Raw genomic sequence first — 24,841 nt, 5'->3', positions numbered from 1 at the left:
GTGTTTGTAACAAGGTTTGGGGTTTGTTTAGCGCCAGTGTTTTGGGCATTCACCCATGTTTTGGACCTGTTACGTTTTGAAGGACATTAAAGCTTTTTCCCGTTCATTTCGCTCTCTGCATTTGACTCCTCACTCATTTCACTCACCCGCCGTTACACATAACTTATAAGCATGTCTGACATGTATTGGGGTGCACAATTGTGGATTGATTTAAAAACCAATAGAATATTTTTTTTTATTAATTCTAAAACTCACAGGCAGCCAGTGCAGAGACCTTAAAACCGGTGTAAAGTGTGCTCTCCGTCTGGTCTTGGTCAGTACCCTGCAGCATGCTGTATGTTTTACAGTACAGAGACCTTAAAACCGGTGTAATGTGTGCTCTCTGTCGGGTCTTGGTCAGTACCCTGCAGAATTCTGTATGTTTTACAGTACAGAGACCTTAAAACCGGTGTAATGTGTGCTCTCCGTCTGGTCTTGGTCAGTACCCTGCAGCATGCTGTATGTTTTACAGTACAGAGACCTTAAAACCGGTGTAATGTGTGTTCTCCGTCTGGTCTTGGTCAGTACCCTGCAGCATGCTGTATGTTTTACAGTACAGAGACCTTAAAACCGGTGTAATGTCTGCTCTCCATCTGGTCTTGGTCAGTACCCTGCAGCATGCTGTATGTTTTACAGTACAGAGACCTTAAAACCGGTGTAATGTGTGCTCTCCGTCTGGTTTTGGTCAGTACCCTGCAGCATGCTGTATGTTTTACAGTACAGAGACCTTAAAACCGGTGTAATATGTGCTCTCCGTCTGGTCTTGGTCAGTACCCTGCAGCATGCTGTATGTTTTACAGTGCAGAGACCTTAAAACCGGTGTAATGTGTGCTCTCTGTCTGGTCTTGGTCAGTACCCTGCAGCATGCTGTATGTTTTACAGTACAGAGACCTTAAAACCGGTGTAATGTGTGCTCTCCATCTGGTCTTGGTCAGTACCCTGCAGCATGCTGTATGTTTTACAGTACAGAGACCTTAAAACCGGTGTAATATGTGCTCTCCGTCTGGTCTTGGTCAGTACCCTGCAGCATGCTGTATGTTTTACAGTACAGAGACCTTAAAACCGGTGTAATATGTGCTCTCTGTCTGGTCTTGGTCAGTACCCTGCAGCATGCTGTATGTTTTACAGTACAGAGACCTTAAAACCGGTGTAATGTGTTCTCTGTCTGGTCTTGGTCAGTACCCTGCAGCATGCTGTATGTTTTACAGTACAGAGACCTTAAAACCGGTGTAATATGTGCTCTCCGTCTGGTCTTGGTCAGTACCCTGCAGCATGCTGTATGTTTTACAGTACAGAGACCTTAAAACCGGTGTAATGTGTGCTCTCCGTCTGGTCTTGGTCAGTACCCTGCAGCATGCTGTATGTTTTACAGTACAGAGACCTTAAAACCGGTGTAATGTGTGCTCTCTGTCTGGTCTTGGTCAGTACCCTGCAGCATGCTGTATGTTTTACAGTACAGAGACCTTAAAACCGGTGTAATGTGTGCTCTCCGTCTGGTCTTGGTCAGTACCCTGCAGCATGCTGTATGTTTTACAGTACAGAGACCTTAAAACCGGTGTAATGTGTGCTCTCCGTCTGGTCTTGGTCAGTACCCTGCAGCATGCTGTATGTTTTACAGTACAGAGACCTTAAAACCGGTGTAATGTGTGCTCTCTGTCTGGTCTTGGTCAGTACCCTGCAGCATGCTGTATGTTTTACAGTACAGAGACCTTAAAACCGGTGTAATGTGTGCTCTCCGTCTGGTCTTGGTCAGTACCCTGCAGCATGCTGTATGTTTTACAGTACAGAGACCTTAAAACCGGTGTAATGTGTGCTCTCCGTCTGGTCTTGGTCAGTACCCGTGCTGCAGCATGCTGTATGTTTTACAGTGCAGAGACCTTAAAACCGGTGTAATGTGTGCTCTCCGTCTGGTCTTGGTCAGTACCCGTGCTGCAGCATTCTGTATGTTTTGCTGTTGACCAATGGCTTTCTTGGGTTGACCAGACAGGAGAGCATTACAGTAGTCAAGCATACTTGTAATAAAAGCATGGATGAGTTTCTCTGTATCAGCCTGAGAGAGAAACAGCCGCACCTTGGTAATGTCCCTCAGGTGGTAAAAATATATTTTGGTCACATTACTGTGTGATTCGAAAACTTAGTTCAGAATCTAAAACAGCTAGGGTTTTTTTACCTGGTGTTTTATCTTTATTGCCCGTGAATTCAAATGTGCGGCCAGATTCTTTGTCTTTGCTTTGGCTTCAACAATAAGTACCTCGGTCTTTTCTTGATTTATCTGGAAGAAGTTGTGAGCCATCCAAGTATTTAAATCACTAATACAGTCTAATAATTTATCCGTGGAGCGTATCGTCTGTGTAGCAGTAAAAATCAATGTTGTGCTTTCTGATAACGCTGCCAAGAGGTAACATACTGTATATAAAATGAACAGTACTGGACCCAAAATGGAACTTTGTGGAACGCCACCTGTGATGTGTATTTTCTCTGAGGTATGTTCACCTTTTAAATAGGTCCTAAACCAATTTAGAACTGGACTGGAGAGGACAACCAACCTGTCCAGATGGACCTCATGGTGAACAGTGTCGAATGCAGCATTTAAATCTATGGATTTATTTTCTCTGTGTCATTCAGGGAAAATAAATCCATAGTGCCTTTGCATGGTAGGCTAGGGACCATATCATCAAGCTTCTCATCAGGTCTTGACTGATACCCAGCCTAATGTTGGTTATTTTACCCCTGAATGTCCCGCAGACTCAGGACAGGTAGGATTTATCGGGGGTAGGATTTATCAGGCCATTATTTGGTTGAGAAGAGCACTCTCAAATTATTCTGATTAAGTGATCAAATTAGAAAAATTAGCCTGTCTGCCATTTCTATTTGCCTTGTTATATATGCCAAGTTGCTTTCTCAGAATATCATAATGGACCTCCAACTTTCTTCAGAGGGAAGTTGTCATCCTCCGACTTTCCCTCGGAGACTGATCCAGAGGTGGGTGAACTTCCTGTCTAGCTGTCAGTCTGGACTCAAGAGAAGAAGAAAAGTGTTTCAAGGTCCAGATTTAATGGCGTAAGGTAGCAGCACGTAGCGGTGTGGACATCAGGGAACATCAAAGGAAGCGTAAGTTAGAATGGTTTAGACTCCTTCCTGTGTGTTTAACTCTAAGGTCACACACACGCACAGACAAACGCATACATGAATACCCGCAGGGTTACATTTTCACGAGAACACTCCTTCCTTCATTTCTCTATTTTCTCTCTCTTCACTCTGACATGTTGACAGCTAACAGGTTCATCTTTGTCAAACCCCTTTACAAGAGAGGGAGAAGCCGGCAGAGACAGAAAAGTTACCACCTCTCGTAGCTTTCCTCCATCCCTCTCTGCCTCTCCTCCCCCATCCCTCTCTCCATCCCTCTCTGCCTCTCCTCCCCCCTCCCTCTCTCCCTGCATCCCTCTCTACCTCTCCTCCCCCATCCTCTCTCCATCCCTCTCTGCTTCTCCTCCCCCCTCCATCTCTCCCTGCATCCCTCTCTGCCTCTCCTCCCCATCCCTCTCTCCATACCTCTCTGCCTCTCCCATCCCTCTCTGCCTCTCCTCCCCCATACCTCTCTCAATACCTCTCTGCCTCTCCCATCCCTCTCTGCCTCTCCTCCCCCATCCCTCTCTCCATACCTCTCTGCCTCTCTCCATCCCTCTCTGCCTCTCCTCCCCCTCCCTCTCTCCCTGCATCCCTCTCTGCCTCTCCTCCCCCATCCCTCTCTCCATACCTCTCTCCCTGCCTCCCTCTCTGCCTCTCCTCCCCCATCCCTCTCTCCATCCCTCTCTGCCTCTCCTCCCCCTCCCTCTCTCCCTGCATCCCTCTCTGCCTCTCCTCCCCCATCCCTCTCTCCATACCTCTCTGCCTCTCCCATCCCTCTCTGCCTCTCCTCCCCCATCCCTCTCTCCATACCTCTCTGCCTCTCCTCCCCCCTCCCTCTCTCCATACCTCTCTGCCTCTCCCCCCCCATCCCTCTCTGGCTCTCCTCCCCCATCCCTCTCTCCATACCTCTCTGCCTCTCCCATCCCTCTCTGCCTCTCCTCCCCATCCCTCTCTCCATACCTCTCTGCCTCTCCCATCCCTCTCTGTCACTCATCTCCCCATCCCGTTCTTCTCCTGTCACTGAGGTATTGAATGTGAACACCCCTGGAAGACAAACTCAACAGAACCACTGAATCTTCATTTACTCTCTCTCTCTTCACCCCCCCCCACCACCCTCCCCTTCTGTCTCCATACATCCCATCCCTTCCTTCCTTCTCTCCTCTCCTACTCCCCTCACTTTCTCTCCTCCATTTGATTCAGTCTACTACTTACCTCTGTTTCCTCCTCAACCTGTTCCAACCCAAACTCCCAGCCTGCCCTTTTCAGGAAGTCCTAGACAGACACAGGTTTTAATAAGGGTACCCAAAGTGTCGTGACTTCACAGCCCAGTGGTTCTGCCCCTCGTTCAGGGATTGGCTGTTGAATGTCACCACACCCGTCACATCCCTACCTGTCTGTCCCACCAGGTGATGATGTTTTCATTGATTCATTCAGAGGGGAGAAGAAAAGGGTGAGGGGTAAGGGAGGATAGTGAGAAGAGATTGAGGGACGAGAGAGGGAAGAGAGAGGGACAACAGTGAGGGAAGACAGAGGGAAGACAGAGGGAAGACAGAGGGAAGAGAGAGAGGGAAGAGATAAGTAAATGTTCCATTCTGAGGATACGGCTGAAGTACTCTTGAATCAAACATGACTTCTCAAGGCAGAGAGAAAAACACATTGAGGTGAAAGAAGAGAGAGAACAACAGTATAAGTGGATGAGTAAAGGAGTGTCGCGTCCTTATGGACCAGCTACAGAAGACGTTGGATGAAATGTGTTTACGAGAACTCAAGGCTCCATTTTTCTGAAAAAGAACATATCTGTGAGTGAGAATGATATTAACACTACCATCTATATTGATGAGACAGTTATCTACCATCTATATTGATGAGACAGTTATCTACCATCTATACTGATGAGACAGTTATCTACCATCTATATTGATGAGACAGTTATCTACCATCTATATTGATGAGACAGTTATCTACCATCTATATTGATGAGACAGTTATCTACCATCTATATTGATGAGACAGTTATCTACCATCTATACTGATGAGACAGTTATCTACCATCTATATTGATGAGACAGTTATCTACCATCTATACTGATGAGACAGTTATCTACCATCTATACTGATGAGACAGTTATCTACCATCTATATTGATGAGACAGTTATCTACCATCTATATTGATGAGACAGTTATCTACCATCTATACTGATGAGACAGTTATCTACCATCTATATTGATGAGACAGTTATCTACCATCTATACTGATGAGACAGTTATCTACCATCTATACTGATGAGACAGTTATCTACCATCTATATTGATGAGACAGTTATCTACCATCTATATTGATGAGACAGTTATCTACCATCTATACTGATGAGACAGTTATCTACCATCTATATTGATGAGACAGTTATCTACCATCTATACTGATGAGACAGTTATCTACCATCTATACTGATGAGACAGTTATCTACCATCTATATTGATGAGACAGTTATCTACCATCTATATTGATGAGACAGTTATCTACCATCTATATTTATGAGACAGTTATCTACCATCTATACTGATGAGACAGTTATCTACCATCTATATTGATGAGACAGGTATCTACCATCTATATTGATGAGACAGTTATCTACCATCTATACTGATGAGACAGTTATCTACCATCTATATTGATGAGACAGTTATCTACCATCTATATTGATGAGACAGTTATCTACCATCTATATTGATGAGACAGTTATCTACCATCTATATTGATGAGACAGTTATCTACCATCTATATTGATGAGACAGTTATCTACCATCTATATTGATGAGACAGGTATCTATACTGATGAGACAGTTATCTACCATCTATATTGATGAGACAGTTATCTACCATCTATATTGATGAGACAGTTATCTACCATCTATATTGATGAGACAGTTATCTACCATCTATATTGATGAGACAGTTATCTACCATCTATATTGATGAGACAGTTATCTACCATCTATATTGATGAGACAGTTATCTACCATCTATATTGATAACATTATCTACCATCTATATTGATGAGACAGTTATCTACCATCTATATTGATGAGACAGTTATCTACCATCTATATTGATGAGACAGTTATCTACCATCAATATTGATGAGACAGTTATCTACCATCTATATTGATGATACAGTTATCTACCATCTATATTGATAAGACAGTTATCTACCATCTATATTGATGAGACAGTTATCTACCATCTATATTGATGAGACAGTTATCTACCATCTATATTGATGAGACAGGTATCTACCATCTATATTGATGAGACAGTCATCTACCATCTATATTGATGAGACAGTCATCTACCATCTATATTGATGAGACAGTTATCTACCATCTATATTGATGAGACAGTTATCTACCATCTATATTGATGAGACAGTTATCTACCATCTATACTGATGAGACAGTTATCTACCATCTATATTGATGAGACAGTTATCTACCATCTATACTGATGAGACAGTTATCTACCATCTATACTGATGAGACAGTTATCTACCATCTATACTGATGAGACAGTTATCTACCATCTATATTGATGAGACAGTTATCTACCATCTATATTGATGATAACATTATCTACCATCTATATTGATGAGACAGTTATCTACCATCTATACTGATGAGACAGTTATCTACCATCTATACTGATGAGACAGTTATCTACCATCTATATTGATGAGACAGTTATCTACCATCTATATTGATGAGACAGGTATCTACCATCTATATTGATGAGACAGTTATCTACCATCTATATTGATGAGACAGTTATCTACCATCTATATTGATGAGACAGTTATCTACCATCTATATTGATGAGACAGTTATCTACCATCTATATTGATGAGACAGTTATCTACCATCTATATTGATGAGACAGTTATCTACCATCTATATTGATGAGACAGTTATCTACCATCTATATTGATGAGACAGTTATCTACCATCTATACTGATGAGACAGTTATCTACCATCTATATTGATGGTACCACTGCTGGCTTGCTTCTGAAGCTAAGCAGGGTTGGTCCTGGTCAGTCCCTGGATGGGAGACCAGGTGCTGCTGGAAGTGGTGTTGGAGGGCCAGTAGGAGGCACTCTTTCCTCTGGTCTAAACAAAAAGATCCCAATGCCCCAGGGCAGTGATTGGGGACACTGCTCTGTGTAGGGTGCCGTCTATTCGGATGGGACGTTAAACGGGTGTCCTGACTCTCTGAGGTCATTAAAGATCCCATGGCACTTATCGTAAGAGTAGGGGTGTTAACCCCGGTGTCCTGGCTAAATTCCCAATCTGGCCCTCAACCATCACGGTCACCTAATAATCCCCAGTTTACAATTGGCTCATTCATCCCCCTCCTCTCCCCTGTAACTATTCCCCAGGTCGTTGCTGCAAATGAGAATGTGTTCTCAGTCAACTTACCTGGTAAAATAACGGTAAAATAAATAAATAAATAATATGAGACAGTTATCTACCATCTATATTGATGAGACAGTCATCTACCATCTATACTGATGAGACAGTTATCTACCATCTATATTGATGAGACAGTTATCTACCATATATATTGATGAGACAGTTATCAACTATCTATATTGATAAGACAGTTATCTACCATCTATATTGATGAGACAGTTATCTACCATCTATATTGATGAGACAGTTATCAACTATCTATATTGATAAGACAGTTATCTACCATCTATATTGATGAGACAGTTATCTACCATCTATATTGATGAGACAGTTATCTACCATATATATTGATGAGACAGTTATCAACTATCTATATTGATAAGACAGTTATCTACCATCTATATTGATGAGACAGTTATCTACCATCTATATTGATGAGACAGTTATCTACGATCTATACTGATGAGACAGTCATCTACCATCTATATTGATGAGACAGTTATCTACCATCTATATTGATGAGACAGTTATCTACCATCTATATTGATGAGACAGTTATCTACCATCTATATTGATGAGACAGTTATCTACCATCTATATTGATGAGACAGTTATCTACCATCTATATTGATGAGACAGTTATCTACCATCTATATTGATGAGACAGTTATCTACCATCTATATTGATGAGACAGTTATCTACCATCTATATTGATGAGACAGTTATCTACCATCTATACTGATGAGACAGTTATCTACCATCTATATTGATGAGACAGTTATCTACCATCTATATTGATGAGACAGTTATCTACCATCTATATTGATGAGACAGTCATCTACCATCTATATTGATGAGACAGTTATCTACCATTCTATATTGATGAGACAGTTATCTACCATCTATATTGATAAGACAGTTATCTACCATCTATACTGATGAGACAGTTATCTACCATCTATATTGATGAGACAGTTATCTACCATCTATATTGATAAGACAGTTATCTACCATCTATATTGATGAGACAGTCATCTACCATATATATTGATGAGACAGTTATCTACCATCTATACTGATGAGACAGTTATCTACCATCTATATTGATGAGACAGTTATCTACCATCTATACTGATGAGACAGTTATCTACCATCTATACTGATGAGACAGTTATCTACCATCTATATTGATGAGACAGTTATCTACCATCTATACTGATGAGACAGTTATCTACCATCTATATTGATGAGACAGTTATCTACCATCTATATTGATGAGACAGTTATCTACCATCTATATTGATGAGACAGTTATCTACCATCTATATTGATGAGACAGGTATCTACCATCTATATTGATGAGACAGTTATCTACCATCTATACTGATGAGACAGTTATCTACCATCTATACTGATGAGACAGTTATCTACCATCTATACTGATGAGACAGTTATCTACCATCTATACTGATGAGACAGTTATCTACCATCTGTACTGATGAGACAGTTATCTACCATCTATATTGATGAGACAGTTATCTACCATCTATATTGATGAGACAGTTATCTACCATCTATATTGATGAGACAGTTATCTACCATCTATATTGATGAGACAGTTATCTACCATCTATATTGATGAGACAGTTATCTACCATCTATATTGATGAGACAGTTATCTACCATCCAAATTGATGAGACAGTTATCTACCATCTATATTGATGAGACAGTTATCTACCATCTATATTGATGAGACAGTTATCTACCATCTATATTGATGAGACAGTTATCTACCATCTATATTGATGAGACAGTCATCTACCATCTATATTGATGAGACAGTTATCTACCATCTATATTGATGAGACAGTTATCTACCATCTATATTGATGAGACAGTTATCTACCATCTATATTGATGAGACAGTTATCTACCATCTATATTGATGAGACAGGTATCTACCATCTATATTGATGAGACAGTTATCTACCATCTATATTGATGAGACAGTTATCTACCATCTATACTGATGAGACAGTTATCTACCATCTATATTGATGAGACAGGTATCTATACTGATGAGACAGTTATCTACCATCTATATTGATGAGACAGTTATCTACCATCTATATTGATGAGACAGTTATCTACCATCTATATTGATGAGACAGTTATCTACCATCTATATTGATGAGACAGTTATCTACCATCTATATTGATAACATTATCTACCATCTATATTGATGAGACAGTTATCTACCATCTATATTGATAACATTATCTACCATCTATATTGATGAGACAGTTATCTACCATCTATATTGATAAGACAGTTATCTACCATCTATATTGATGAAACAGTTATCTACCATCTATATTGATAAGACAGTTATCTACCATCTATATTGATGAGACAGTTATCTACCATCTATATTGATGAGACAGTTATCTACCATCTATATTGATGAGACAGTTATCTACCATCTATATTGATGAGACAGTTATCTACCATCTATATTGATGAGACAGGTATCTACCATCTATATTGATGAGACAGTCATCTACCATCTATATTGATGAGACAGTCATCTACCATCTATATTGATGAGACAGTTATCTACCATCTATATTGATGAGACAGTTATCTACCATCTATATTGATGAGACAGTTATCTACCATCTATACTGATGAGACAGTTATCTACCATCTATATTGATGAGACAGTTATCTACCATCTATACTGATGAGACAGTTATCTACCATCTATACTGATGAGACAGTTATCTACCATCTATACTGATGAGACAGTTATCTACCATCTATATTGATGAGACAGTTATCTACCATCTATATTGATGAGACAGGTATCTACCATCTATATTGATGAGACAGTTATCTACCATCTATATTGATGAGACAGTCATCTACCATCTATATTGATGAGACAGTTATCTACCATCTATATTGATGAGACAGTTATCTACCATCTATATTGATGAGACAGTTATCTACCATCTATATTGATGAGACAGTTATCTACCATCTATATTGATGAGACAGTTATCTACCATCTATATTGATGAGACAGTCATCTACCATCTATACTGATGAGACAGTTATCTACCATCTATATTGATGGTACCACTGCTGGCTTGCTTCTGAAGCTAAGCAGGGTTGGTCCTGGTCAGTCCCTGGATGGGAGACCAGGTGCTGCTGGAAGTGGTGTTGGAGGGCCAGTAGGAGGCACTCTTTCCTCTGGTCTAAACAAAAAGATCCCAATGCCCCAGGGCAGTGATTGGGGACACTGCTCTGTGTAGGGTGCCGTCTTTCGGATGGGACGTTAAACGGGTGTCCTGACTCTCTGAGGTCATTAAAGATCCCATGGCACTTATCGTAAGAGTAGGGGTGTTAACCCCGGTGTCCTGGCTAAATTCCCAATCTGGCCCTCAACCATCACGGTCACCTAATAATCCCCAGTTTACAATTGGCTCATTCATCCCCCTCCTCTCCCCTGTAACTATTCCCCAGGTCGTTGCTGCAAATGAGAATGTGTTCTCAGTCAACTTACCTGGTAAAATAACGGTAAAATAAATAAATAAATAATATGAGACAGTTATCTACCATCTATATTGATGAGACAGTCATCTACCATCTATACTGATGAGACAGTTATCTACCATCTATATTGATGAGACAGTTATCTACCATCTATATTGATGAGACAGTCATCTACCATCTATATTGATGAGACAGTTATCTACCATCTATATTGATGAGACAGTTATCTACCATCTATATTGATGAGACAGTTATCTACCATCTATATTGATGAGACAGTTATCTACCATCTATATTGATGAGACAGTCATCTACCATCTATACTGATGAGACAGTTATCTACCATCTATATTGATGGTACCACTGCTGGCTTGCTTCTGAAGCTAAGCAGGGTTGGTCCTGGTCAGTCCCTGGATGGGAGACCAGGTGCTGCTGGAAGTGGTGTTGGAGGGCCAGTAGGAGGCACTCTTTCCTCTGGTCTAAACAAAAAGATCCCAATGCCCCAGGGCAGTGATTGGGGACACTGCTCTGTGTAGGGTGCCGTCTTTCGGATGGGACGTTAAACGGGTGTCCTGACTCTCTGAGGTCATTAAAGATCCCATGGCACTTATCGTAAGAGTAGGGGTGTTAACCCCGGTGTCCTGGCTAAATTCCCAATCTGGCCCTGAACCATCACGGTCACCTAATAATCCCCAGTTTACAATTGGCTCATTCATCCCCCTCCTCTCCCCTGTAACTATTCCCCAGGTCGTTGCTGCAAATGAGAATGTGTTCTCAGTCAACTTACCTGGTAAAATAACGGTAAAATAAATAAATAAATAATATGAGACAGTTATCTACCATCTATATTGATGAGACAGTCATCTACCATCTATACTGATGAGACAGTTATCTACCATCTATATTGATGAGACAGTTATCTACCATCTATATTGATGAGACAGTTATCTACCATATATATTGATGAGACAGTTATCTACTATCTATATTGATAAGACAGTTATCTACCATCTATATTGATGAGACAGTTATCTACCATCTATATTGATGAGACAGTTATCTACGATCTATACTGATGAGACAGTCATCTACCATCTATATTGATGAGACAGTTATCTACCATCTATATTGATGAGACAGTTATCTACCATCTATATTGATAAGACAGTTATCTACCATCTATATTGATGAGACAGTTATCTACCATCTATATTGATGAGACAGTTATCTACCATCTATATTGATGAGACAGTTATCTACCATCTATATTGATGAGACAGTTATCTACCATCTATATTGATAAGACAGTTATCTACCATCTATATTGATAAGACAGTTATCTACCATCTATACTGATGAGACAGTTATCTACCATCTATATTGATGAGACAGTTATCTACCATCTATATTGATGAGACAGTTATCTACCATCTATATTGATGAGACAGTCATCTACCATCTATATTGATGAGACAGTTATCTACCATTCTATATTGATGAGACAGTTATCTACCATCTATATTGATAAGACAGTTATCTACCATCTATACTGATGAGACAGTTATCTACCATCTATATTGATGAGACAGTTATCTACCATCTATATTGATAAGACAGTTATCTACCATCTATATTGATGAGACAGTCATCTACCATATATATTGATGAGACAGTTATCTACCATCTATACTGATGAGACAGTTATCTACCATCTATATTGATGAGACAGTTATCTAGCATCATATTGATGAGACAGTTATCTACCATCTATATTGATGAGACAGGTATCTACCATCTATATTGATGAGACAGTTATCTACCATCTATACTGATGAGACAGTTATCTACCATCTATACTGATGAGACAGTTATCTACCATCTATACTGATGAGACAGTTATCTACCATCTATACTGATGAGACAGTTATCTACCATCTGTACTGATGAGACAGTTATCTACCATCTATATTGATGAGACAGTTATCTACCATCTATATTGATGAGACAGTTATCTACCATCTATATTGATGAGACAGTTATCTACCATCTATATTGATGAGACAGTTATCTACCATCTATATTGATGAGACAGTTATCTACCATCTATATTGATGAGACAGTTATCTACCATCCAAATTGATGAGACAGTTATCTACCATCTATATTGATGAGACAGTTATCTACCATCTATATTGATGAGACAGTTATCTACCATCTACATTGATGAGACAGTTATCTACCATCTATATTGATGAGACAGTCATCTACCATCTATATTGATGAGACAGTTATCTACCATCTATATTGATGAGACAGTTATCTACCATCTATATTGATGAGACAGTTATCTACCATCTATATTGATGAGACAGTTATCTACCATCTATATTGATGAGACAGTTATCTACCATCTATATTGATGAGACAGTTATCTACCATCTATATTGATGAGACAGTTATCTACCATCTATATTGATGAGACAGTCATCTACCATCTATATTGATGAGACAGTTATCTACCATCTATATTGATGAGACAGTTATCTACCATCTATACTGATGAGACAGTTATCTACCATCTATACTGATGAGACAGTTATCTACCATATATATTGATGAGACAGTTATCTACCATCTATATTGATGAGACAGTCATCTACCATCTATACTGATGAGACAGTTATCTACCATCTATATTGATGAGACAGTTATCTACCATCTATATTGATGAGACAGTCATCTACCATCTATACTGATGAGACAGTTATCTACCATCTATATTGATGAGACAGTTATCTACCATCTATATTGATGAGACAGTTATCTACCATCTATATTGATGAGACAGTTATCTACTATCTATATTGATAAGACAGTTATCTACCATCTATATTGATGAGACAGTTATCTACCATCTATAATGATGAGACAGTTATCTACGATCTATACTGATGAGACAGTCATCTACCATCTATATTGATGAGACAGTCATCTACCATCTATATTGATGAGACAGTCATCTACCATCTATATTGATGAGACAGTCATCTACCATCTACAGTGGGGAGAACAAGTATTTGATACACTGCCGATTTTGCAGGTTTTCCTACTTACAAAGCATGTAGAGGTCTGTCATTTTTATCATAGGTACACTTCAACTGTGAGAGACGGAATCTAAAACAAAAATCCAGAAAATCACATTGTATGATTTTTAAGTAATTAATTTGCATTTTATTGCATGACATAAGTATTTGATCACCTACCAACCAGTAAAAATTCCGGCTCTCACAGACCTGTTAGTTTTTCTTTAAGAAGCCCTCCTGTTCTCCACTCATTACCTGTATTAACTGCACCTGTTTGAACTCGTTACCTGTATAAAAGACACCTGTCCACACACTCAATCAAACAGACTCCAACCTCTCCACAATGGCCAAGACCAGAGAGCTGTGTAAGGACATCAGGGATAAATTGTAGACCTGTACAAGGCTGGGATGGGCTACAGGACAATAGGCAAGCAGCTTGGTGAGAAGGCAACAACTGTTGGCACAATTATTAGAAAATGGAAGAAGTTCAAGATGACGGTCAATCACCCTCGGTCTGGGGCTCCATGCAAGATCTCACCTCGTGGGGCATCAATGATCATGAGGAATGTGAGGGATCAGCCCAGAACTACACGGCAGGACCTGGTCAATGACCTGAAGAGAGCTGGGACCACAGTCTCAAAGAAAACCATTAGTAACACACTACGCCGTCATGGATTAAAATCCTGCAGCGCACGCAAGGTCCCCCTGCTCAAGCCAGCGCATGTCCAGGCCCGTCTGAAGTTTGCCAATGACCATCTGGATGATCCAGAGGAGGAATGGGAGAAGGTCATGTGGTCTGATGAGACAAAAATAGAGCCTTTTGCTCTAAACTCCACTCGCCGTGTTTGGAGGAATAGAAGGATGAGTACAACCCCAAGAACACCATCCCAACCGTGAAGCATGGAGGTGGAAACATCATTCTTTGGGGATGCTTTTCTGCAAAGGGGACAGGACGACTGCACCGTATTGAGGGGAGGATGGATGGGGCCATGTATCGCGAGATCTTGGCCAACAACCTCCTTCCCTCAGTAAGAGCATTGAAGATGGGTCGTGGCTGGGTCTTCCAGCATGACAACGACACGAAGCACACAGCCATGGCAACTAAGGAGTGGCTCCGTAAGAAGCATCTCAAGGTCCTGGAGTGGCCTAGCCAGTCTCCAGACCTGAACCCAATAGAAAATCTTTGGAGGGAGCTGAAAGTCCGTATTGCCCAGCGACAGCCCCGAAACCTGAAGGATCTGGAGAAGATCTGTAGGGAGGAGTGGGCCAAAATCCCTGCTGCAGTGTGTGCAAACCTAGTCAAGAACTACAGGAAACGTATGATCTCTGTAATTGCAAACAAAGGTTTCTGTACCAAATATTAAGTTCTGCTTTTCTGATGTATCAAATACTTATGTCATGCAATAAAATGCAAATTAATTACTTAAAAATCATACAATGTGATTTTCTGGATTTTTGTTTTAGATTCCGTCTCTCATAGTTGAAGTGTACCTATGATAAAAATTACAGACCTCTACATGCTTTGTAAGTAGGAAAACCTGCAAAATCGTCAGTGTATCAAATACTTGTTCTCCCCACTGTATATTGATGAGACAGTTATCTACCATCTATATTGATGAGACAGTTATCTACCATCTATATTGATGAGACAGTTATCTACCATCTATATTGATGAGACAGTTATCTACCATCTATATTGATGAGACAGGTATCTACCATCTATATTGATGAGACAGTTATCTACCATCTATATTGATGAGACAGTTATCTACCATCTATACTGATGAGACAGTTATCTATCATCTATATTGATGAGACAGTTATCTACCATCTATACTGATGAGACAGTTATCTACCATCTATACTGATGAGACAGTTATCTACCATCTATATTGATGAGACAGTTATCTACCATCTATATTGATGAGACAGTTATCTACCATCTATATTGATGAGACAGTTATCTACCATCTATATTGATGAGACAGTTATCTACCATCTATATTGATGAGACAGTTATCTACCATCTATATTGATGAGACAGTTATCTACCATCTATATTGATGAGACAGTCATCTACCATCTATATTGATGAGACAGTTATCTACCATCTATATTGATGAGACAGTTATCTACCATCTATATTGATGAGACAGTTATCTACCATCTATATTGATGAGACAGTTATCTACCATCTATATTGATGAGACAGTTATCTACCATCTATATTGATGAGACAGTTATCTACCATCTATATTGATGAGATAGTTATCTACCATCTATACTGATGAGACAGTTATCTATCATCTATATGGATGAGACAGTTATCTACCATCTATACTGATGAGACAGTTATCTACCATCTATACTGATGAGACAGTTATCTACCATCTATATTGATGAGACAGTTATCTACCATCTATATTGATGAGACAGTTATCTACCATCTATATTGATGAGACAGTTATCTACCATCTATATTGATGAGACAGTTATCTACCATCTATATTGATGAGACAGTTATCTACCATCTATATTGATGAGCCAGTTATCTACCATCTATATTGATGAGCCAGTTATCTACCATTTATATTGATGAGACAGTTATCTACCATCTATATTGATGAGACAGTTATCTACCATCTATATTGATGAGACAGTTATCTACCATCTATACTGATGAGACAGTTATCTACCATCTATATTGATAAGACAGTTATCTATCATCTATATTGATGAGACAGTTATCTACCATCTATACTGATGAGATAGTTATCTATCATCTATATTGATGAGACAGTTATCTACCATCTATATTGATGAGACAGTTATCTACCATCTATACTGATGAGACAGTTATCTACCATCTATATTGATGAGACAGTTATCTACCATCTATATTGATGAGACAGTTATCTACCATCTATATTGATGAGACAGTTATCTACCATTTATATTGATGAGACAGTTATCTACCATCTATATTGATGAGACAGTTATCTACCATCTATATTGATGAGACAGTTATCTACCATCAATATTGATGAGACAGTTATCTACCATTTATATTGATGAGACAGTTATCTACCATTTATATTGATGAGACAGTTATCTACCATCTATACTGATGAGACAGTTATCTGTCATCTATATTGATGAGACAGTTATCTACCATCTATATTGATGAGACAGTTATCTACCATCTATATTGATGAGACAGTTATCTACCATCTATACTGATGAGACAGTTATCTGTCATCTATATTGATGAGACAGTTATCTACCATCTATATTGATGAGACAGTTATCTACCATCTATATTGATGAGACAGTTATCTACCATCTATATTGATGAGACAGTTATCTACCATCTATACTGATGAGACAGTTATCTACCATCTATATTGATGAGACAGTTATCTACCATCTATATTGATGAGACAGTTATCTACCATCTATATTGATGAGAATGGTATCTACCATCTATACTGATGAGACAGTTATCTACCATCTATATTGATGAGACAGTTATCTACCATCTATACTGATGAGACAGTTATCTACCATCTATATTGATGAGACAGTTATCTACCATCTATATTGATGAGACAGTTATCTACCATCTATATTGATGAGACAGTTATCTACCATTTATATTGATGAGACAGTTATCTACCATCTATATTGATGAGACAGTTATCTACCATCTATATTGATGAGACAGTTATCTACCATCTATATTGATGAGACAGTTATCTACCATCTATATTGATGAGACAGTTATCTACCATCTATTCTGATGAGACAGTTATCTACCATCTATATTGATGAGACAGTTATCTATCATCTATATTGATGAGACAGTTATCTACCATCTATATTGATGAGACAGTTATCTACCATCTATATTGATGAGACAGTTATCTACCATCTATATTGATGAGACAGTTATCTACCATCAATATTGATGAGACAGTTATCTACCATTTATATTGATGAGACAGTTATCTACCATTTATATTGATGAGACAGTTATCTACCATCTATACTGATGAGACAGTTATCTGTCATCTATATTGATGAGACAGTTATCTACCATCTATATTGATGAGACAGTTATCTACCATCTATATTGATGAGACAGTTATCTACCATCTATACTGATGAGACAGTTATCTGTCATCTATATTGATGAGACAGTTATCTACCATCTATATTCATGAGACAGTTATCTACCATCTATATTGATGAGACAGTTATCTACCATCTATATTGATGAGACAGTTATCTACCATCTATACTGATGAGACAGTTATCTACCATCTATATTGATGAGACAGTTATCTACCATCTATATTGATGAGACAGTTATCTACCATCTATATTGATGAGAATGGTATCTACCATCTATACTGATGAGACAGTTATCTACCATCTATATTGATGAGACAGTTATCTACCATCTATATTGATGAGACAGTTATCTACCATCTACAGTGGGGAGAACAAGTATTTGATACACTGCCGATTTTGCAGGTTTTCCTACTTACAAAGCATGTAGAGGTCTGTAATTTTTATCACAGGTACACTTCAACTGTGAGAGACGGAATCTAAAACAAAAATCCAGAAAATCACATTGTATGATTTTTAAGTAATTAATTTGCATTTTATTGCATGACATAAGTATTTGATACATCAGAAAAGCAGAACTTAATATTTGGTACAGAAACCTTTGTTTGCAATTACAGAGATCATACGTTTCCTGTAGTTCTTGACCAGGTTTGCACACACTGCAGCAGGGATTTTGGCCCACTCCTCCATACAGACCTTCTCCAGATCCTTCAGGTTTCGGGGCTGTCGCTGGGCAATACGGACTTTCAGCTCCCTCCAAAGATTTTCTATTGGGTTCAGGTCTGGAGACTGGCTAGGCCACTCCAGGACCTTGAGATGCTTCTTACGGAGCCACTCCTTAGTTGCCCTGGCTGTGTGTTTTGGGTCGTTGTCATGCTGGAAGACCCAGCCACGACCTATCTTCAATGCTCTTACTGAGGGAAGGAGGTTGTTGGCCAAGATCTCACGATGCATGGCCCCATCCATCCTCCCCTCAATACGGTGCAGTCGTCCTGCCCCTTTGCAGAAAAGCATCCCCAAAGAATGATGTTTCCACCTCCAAGCTTCACGGTTAGGATGGTGTTCTTGGGGTTGTACTAATCCTTCTTCTTCCTCCAAACACGGCGAGGGGAGTTTAGACCAAAAAGCTCTATTTTTGTCTCATCAGACCACATGACCTTCTCCAATTCCTCCTCTGGATCATCCAGATGGTCATTGGCAAACTTCAGACGGGCCTGGACATGCGCTGGCTTGAGCAGGGGGACCTTGCGTGCGCTGCAGGATTTTAATCCATGACGGCGTAGTGTGTTACTAATGGTTTTCTTTGAGACTGTGGTCCCAGCTCTCTTCAGGTCATTGACCAGGTCCTGCCGTGTAGTTCTGGGCTGATCCCTCACCTTCCTCATGATCATTGATGCCCCACGAGGTGAGATCTTGCATGGAGCCCCAGACCGAGGGTGATTGACCGTCATCTTGAACTTCTTCCATTTTCGAATAATTGCGCCAACAGTTGTTGCCTTCTCACCAAGCTGCTTACCTATTGTCCTGTAGCCCATCCCAGCCTTGTGCAGGTCTACAATTTTATCCCTGATGTCCTTACACAGCTCTCTGGTCTTGGCCATTGTGGAGAGGTTGGAGTCTGTTTGATTGAGTGGGTGGCACGGTGTCTTTTATACAGGTAACGAGTTCAAACAGGTGCAGTTAATACAGGTAATGAGTGGAGAACAGGAGGGCTTCTTAAAGAAAAACTAACAGGTCTGTGAGAGCCGGAATTCTTACTGGTTGGTAGGTGATCAAATACTTATGTCATGCAATAAAATGTGAATTAATTACTTAAAAATCATACAATGTGATTTTCTGGATTTTTGTTTTAAATTCCGTCTCTCACAGTTGAAGTGTACCTATGATAAAAATTACAGACCTCTACATGCTTTGTAAGTAGGAAAACCTGCAAAATCGGCAGTGTATCAAATACTTGTTCTCCCCACTGTATATTGATGAGACAGTTATCTACCATCTATATTGATGAGAATGGTATCTACATGTACATTACCTCAGCTACCTCGTACTCCATCACATTGACTCGGTACTTGTACTCTTTGTATAAAGCCTCGTTATTGTTATTTTATTGTGTTATTTTAGATTTTTTTTATGTTTTGTACATTTTTCTTACATTTTAACTCTGCATTGTTGTGAAAGGACTCGTAATTAAGCATTTCACTGTAAAGTCTCTCTCTCTCTCTCTCTCTCTCTCTCGCTGTTGTAACTGCTGTCGTTAATACAGCACAGTCGTATTAGATGTGCCTTGACACTAAAATCTTCTGCGTGTGTGTCTGTACATATTTCTTAATCAGATAAGTAATTTTTAATGTTTAGATTTTCTGCTGTCGTCTCTCGCCGCTCGTCTCCCAGTATAACCTTTTGATTGATGATCCATTTGTTCTGTGAGTAGAACATGTGTTTCGTGTGGGAAAGGACATCACTATAAACAATACATTCAATCTGAGGGCAGGGCCAGAAAGACACACACAAACATGTCAACAGTTTGACCTCACAGCAAGGGCACAGATACAGTCTAGATAGTGAGGGGGTAAGGGCACAGATACAGTCTAGATAGTGAGGGGGTAAGGGCACAGATACAGTCTAGATAGTGAGGGGGTAAGGGCACAGATACAGTCTAGATAGTGAGGGGGTAAGGGCACAGATACAGTCTAGATAGTGAGGGGGTAAGGGCACAGATACAGTCTAGATAGTGAGGGGGTAAGGGCACAGATACAGTCTAGATAGTGAGGGGGTAAGGGCACAGATACAGTCTAGATAGTGAGGGGGTAAGGGCACAGATACAGTCTAGATAGTGAGGGGGTAAGGGTACAGATACAGTCTAGATAGTGAGGGGGTAAGGGTACAGATACAGTCTAGATAGTGAGGGGGTAAGGGTACAGATACAGTCTAGATAGTGAGGGGGTAAGGGCACAGATACAGTCTAGATAGTGAGGGGGTAAGGGCACAGATACAGTCTAGATAGTGAGGGGGTAAGGGTACAGATACAGTCTAGATAGTGAGGGGGTAAGGGTACAGATACAGTCTAGATAGTGAGGGGTAAGGGCTAGGCCATTTAGAAATCTCTATGGGTTGGACCTGTTCAGAATATGTTGATTATATCATGCTGGCCAGTAGCCTGGGTGCCAGTCTGTTACTGCTGTCTTGCCAGCTTCTAATGGAATTGTAATGTCAAACACATTCGCCTTGACAATGCCAATGGATTAGACAACAGCACAAACGGATGTGACTATCAGGTTTTAGGGAAGACCCGGATGCAGACACTGTCGAAGTAACAAAAGTGTATTGCTAGAACAGGGGTCAGGCAAAACAACAGGTCAAGGGCAGGGAGAGGTCGGTAATCCAGATCAGAGTCCAAAAGGTACAGGACGGCAGGCAGGGTCAGGGCAGGCAAAGATCAAATAATCCAGTGTGTTGGTACAAGGTACAGGAAGGCAGGCAGGCAGGCAGGGTCACGGTCAGGGTCAGGGCAGGCGGAATCGTCAAAACTGGGAAAATAGGAACTAGAAAACAGACAGGGGCAAGGGGAAAACCGCTGGTAGGCTTGACAAACAAAACAAACTGGCAACAGACAAACAGAGAACACAGGTATAAATACACTGGGGATAATGAGGGGAGATGGGAGACACCTGGAGGGGGGTGGAGACAAGCACAAAGACAGGTGAAACAGATCAGGTTGTGACAGTGACATACTTCTACAACTACAGTGGGGAGAACAAGTATTTGATACACTGCCGATTTTGCAGGTTTTCCTACTTACAAAGCATGTAGAGGTCTGTAATTTTTATCATAGGTACACTTCAACTATGAGAGACGGAATCTAAAACAAAAATCCAGAAAATCACATTGTATGATTTTTAAGTAATTAATTTGCATTTTATTGCATGACATAAGTATTTGATACATCAGAAAAGCAGAACTTAATATTTGGTACAGAAACCTTTGTTTGCAATTACAGAGATCATACGTTTCCTGTAGTTCTTGACTAGGTTTGCACACACTGCAGCAGGGATTTTGGCCCACTCCTCCCTACAGATCTTCTCCAGATCCTTCAGGTTTCGGGGCTGTCGCTGGGCAATACGGACTTTCAGCTCCCTCCAAAGATTTTCTATTGGGTTCAGGTCTGGAGACTGGCTAGGCCACTCCAGGACCTTGAGATGCTTCTTACGGAGCCACTCCTTGGTTGCCATGGCTGTGTGCTTCGTGTCGTTGTCATGCTGGAAGACCCAGCCACGACCCATCTTCAATGCTCTTACTGAGGGAAGGAGGTTGTTGGCCAAGATCTCGCGATACATGGCCCCATCCATCCTCCCCTCAATACGGTGCAGTCGTCCTGTCCCCTTTGCAGAAAAGCATCCCCAAAGAATGATGTTTCCACCTCCATGCTTCACGGTTGGGATGGTGTTCTTGGGGTTGTACTCATACTTCTTCTTCCTCCAAACACGGCGAGTGGAGTTAGACCAAAAAGCTCAATTTTTGTCTCATCAGACCACATGACCTTCTCCCATTCCTCCTCTGGATCATCCAGATGGTCATTGGCAAACTTCAGACAGGCCTGGACATGCACTGGCTTAAGCAGGGGGACCTTGCGTGCGCTGCAGGATTTTAATCCATGACGGCGTAGTGTGTTACTAATGGTTTTCTTTGAGACTGTGGTCCCAGCTCTCTTCAGGTCATTGACCAGGTCCTGCCGTGTAGTTCTGGGCTGATGCCTCACCTTCCTCATGATCATTGATGCCCCACGAGGTGAAATCTTGCATGGAGCCCCAGACCGAGGGTGATTGACCGTCATCTTAAACTTCTTCCATTTTCTAATAATTGCGCCAACAGTTGTTTCCTTCTCACCAAGCTGTTTGCCTATTGTCCTGTAGCCCATCCCAGCCTTGTGCAGGTCTACAATTTTATCCCTGATGTCCTTACACAGCTCTCTGGTCTTGGCCATTGTGGAGAGGTTGGAATCTGTTTGATTGAGTGTGTGGACAGGTGTCTTTTATACAGGTAACGAGTTCAAACAGGTGCAGTTAATACAGGTAATGAGTGGAGAACAGGAGGGCTTCTTAAAGAAAAACTAACAGGTCTGTGAGAGCCGGAATTCTTACTGGTTGGTAGGTGATCAAATACTTATGTCATGCAATAAAATGCAAATTAATTATTTAAAAATCATACAATGTGATTTTCTGGATTTTTGTTTTAGATTCCGTCTCTCACAGTTGAAGTGTACCTATGATAAAAATTACAGACCTCTACATTCTTTGTAAGTAGGAAAACCTGCAAAATCGGCAGTGTATCAAATACTTGTTCTCCCCACTGTATATGACTCTGGTGTTGTCTATTGGACATTTGCTGTAAAAATGTGGAGGTTTGGGTTGCTGTTCTGCTGGTCTGGCCATCTCTCTTTCTAACCACAGTTGGAGCTAGAATAGAAATCGGTGTGCCAACCCCAGGCCATCGAAAGCTGCAGATTAGCCAGACAAAATCTACATTATTAATTCATGAGTGTGTGTGTGTCCACTACTAATCTGCCCATACTCTCTCTGACAGAGTATATACTGTGGATGAGACTCTCTCTGACAGAGTATATACTGTGGATGAGACTCTCTCTGACAGAGTATGTACTGTGGATGAGACTCTCTCTGACAGAGTATATTCTGTGGATATACTCTGTCTGACAGAGTATGTACTATGGATGAGGACAGTCACTAGCCCAGATGCCAGTAGTGGCATAGTGTGATACCACACAGTCTATCAATTAACCCTGGATGGGAAAGTTGTTCTGTATAGAGAACATTGAAAGAATACATGGCATTTCATTGAATTTATTTGGTTAAAAACATAAACAGCAAGATGTACATTATATTCCCAGAGTATAGCACTTAGAAGTATTAATTAAAACATGTGTTTTTAAAATGGTCCAAGGCACAGGGAGACGTATGGAGCAGGTTGCCCGTGGGGTTGCAGTTTGGTGTGTGTGTGTGTGTATATGTCTATATGTGTGTGTATGTATGTGTGTGTATGTGTATGTATGTGTGTATTTGCCTGCATGTGTGTGTGTGTGTGTGTGTGTGTGTGTGTGTGTGTGTGTGTGTGTGTGTGTGTGTGTGTGTGTGTGTGTGTGTGTGTGTGTGTATTTGTCTGCATGTGTGTGTATATGTGTGTGTGTGTGTATATGTGTGTTTGTGTCTATATGTGTGTGTGAATGTATATGTGTGTGTTTGTATGTATATGTGTGTGTGTGTGTATGTTAATGTGTGTGTGTGTGTATTTGTGGCTGTGTATATGTATGTGTGTGTGTGTATGTATATGTGTGTGTTTGTATGCATATGTGTGTGGTTGTATGTATATACGTGTGTGTGTATTTGTATGTACATGTGTGTGTTTGTATGTATATGTGTG

This window comes from Salvelinus alpinus, chromosome 3, assembly GCF_045679555.1.
Source record: "Salvelinus alpinus chromosome 3, SLU_Salpinus.1, whole genome shotgun sequence".
NCBI lineage: Eukaryota > Metazoa > Chordata > Actinopteri > Salmoniformes > Salmonidae > Salvelinus > Salvelinus alpinus.
The sequence above is the reverse complement of the archived record's forward strand: the minus strand, read 5'-3'. Positions refer to the sequence as shown.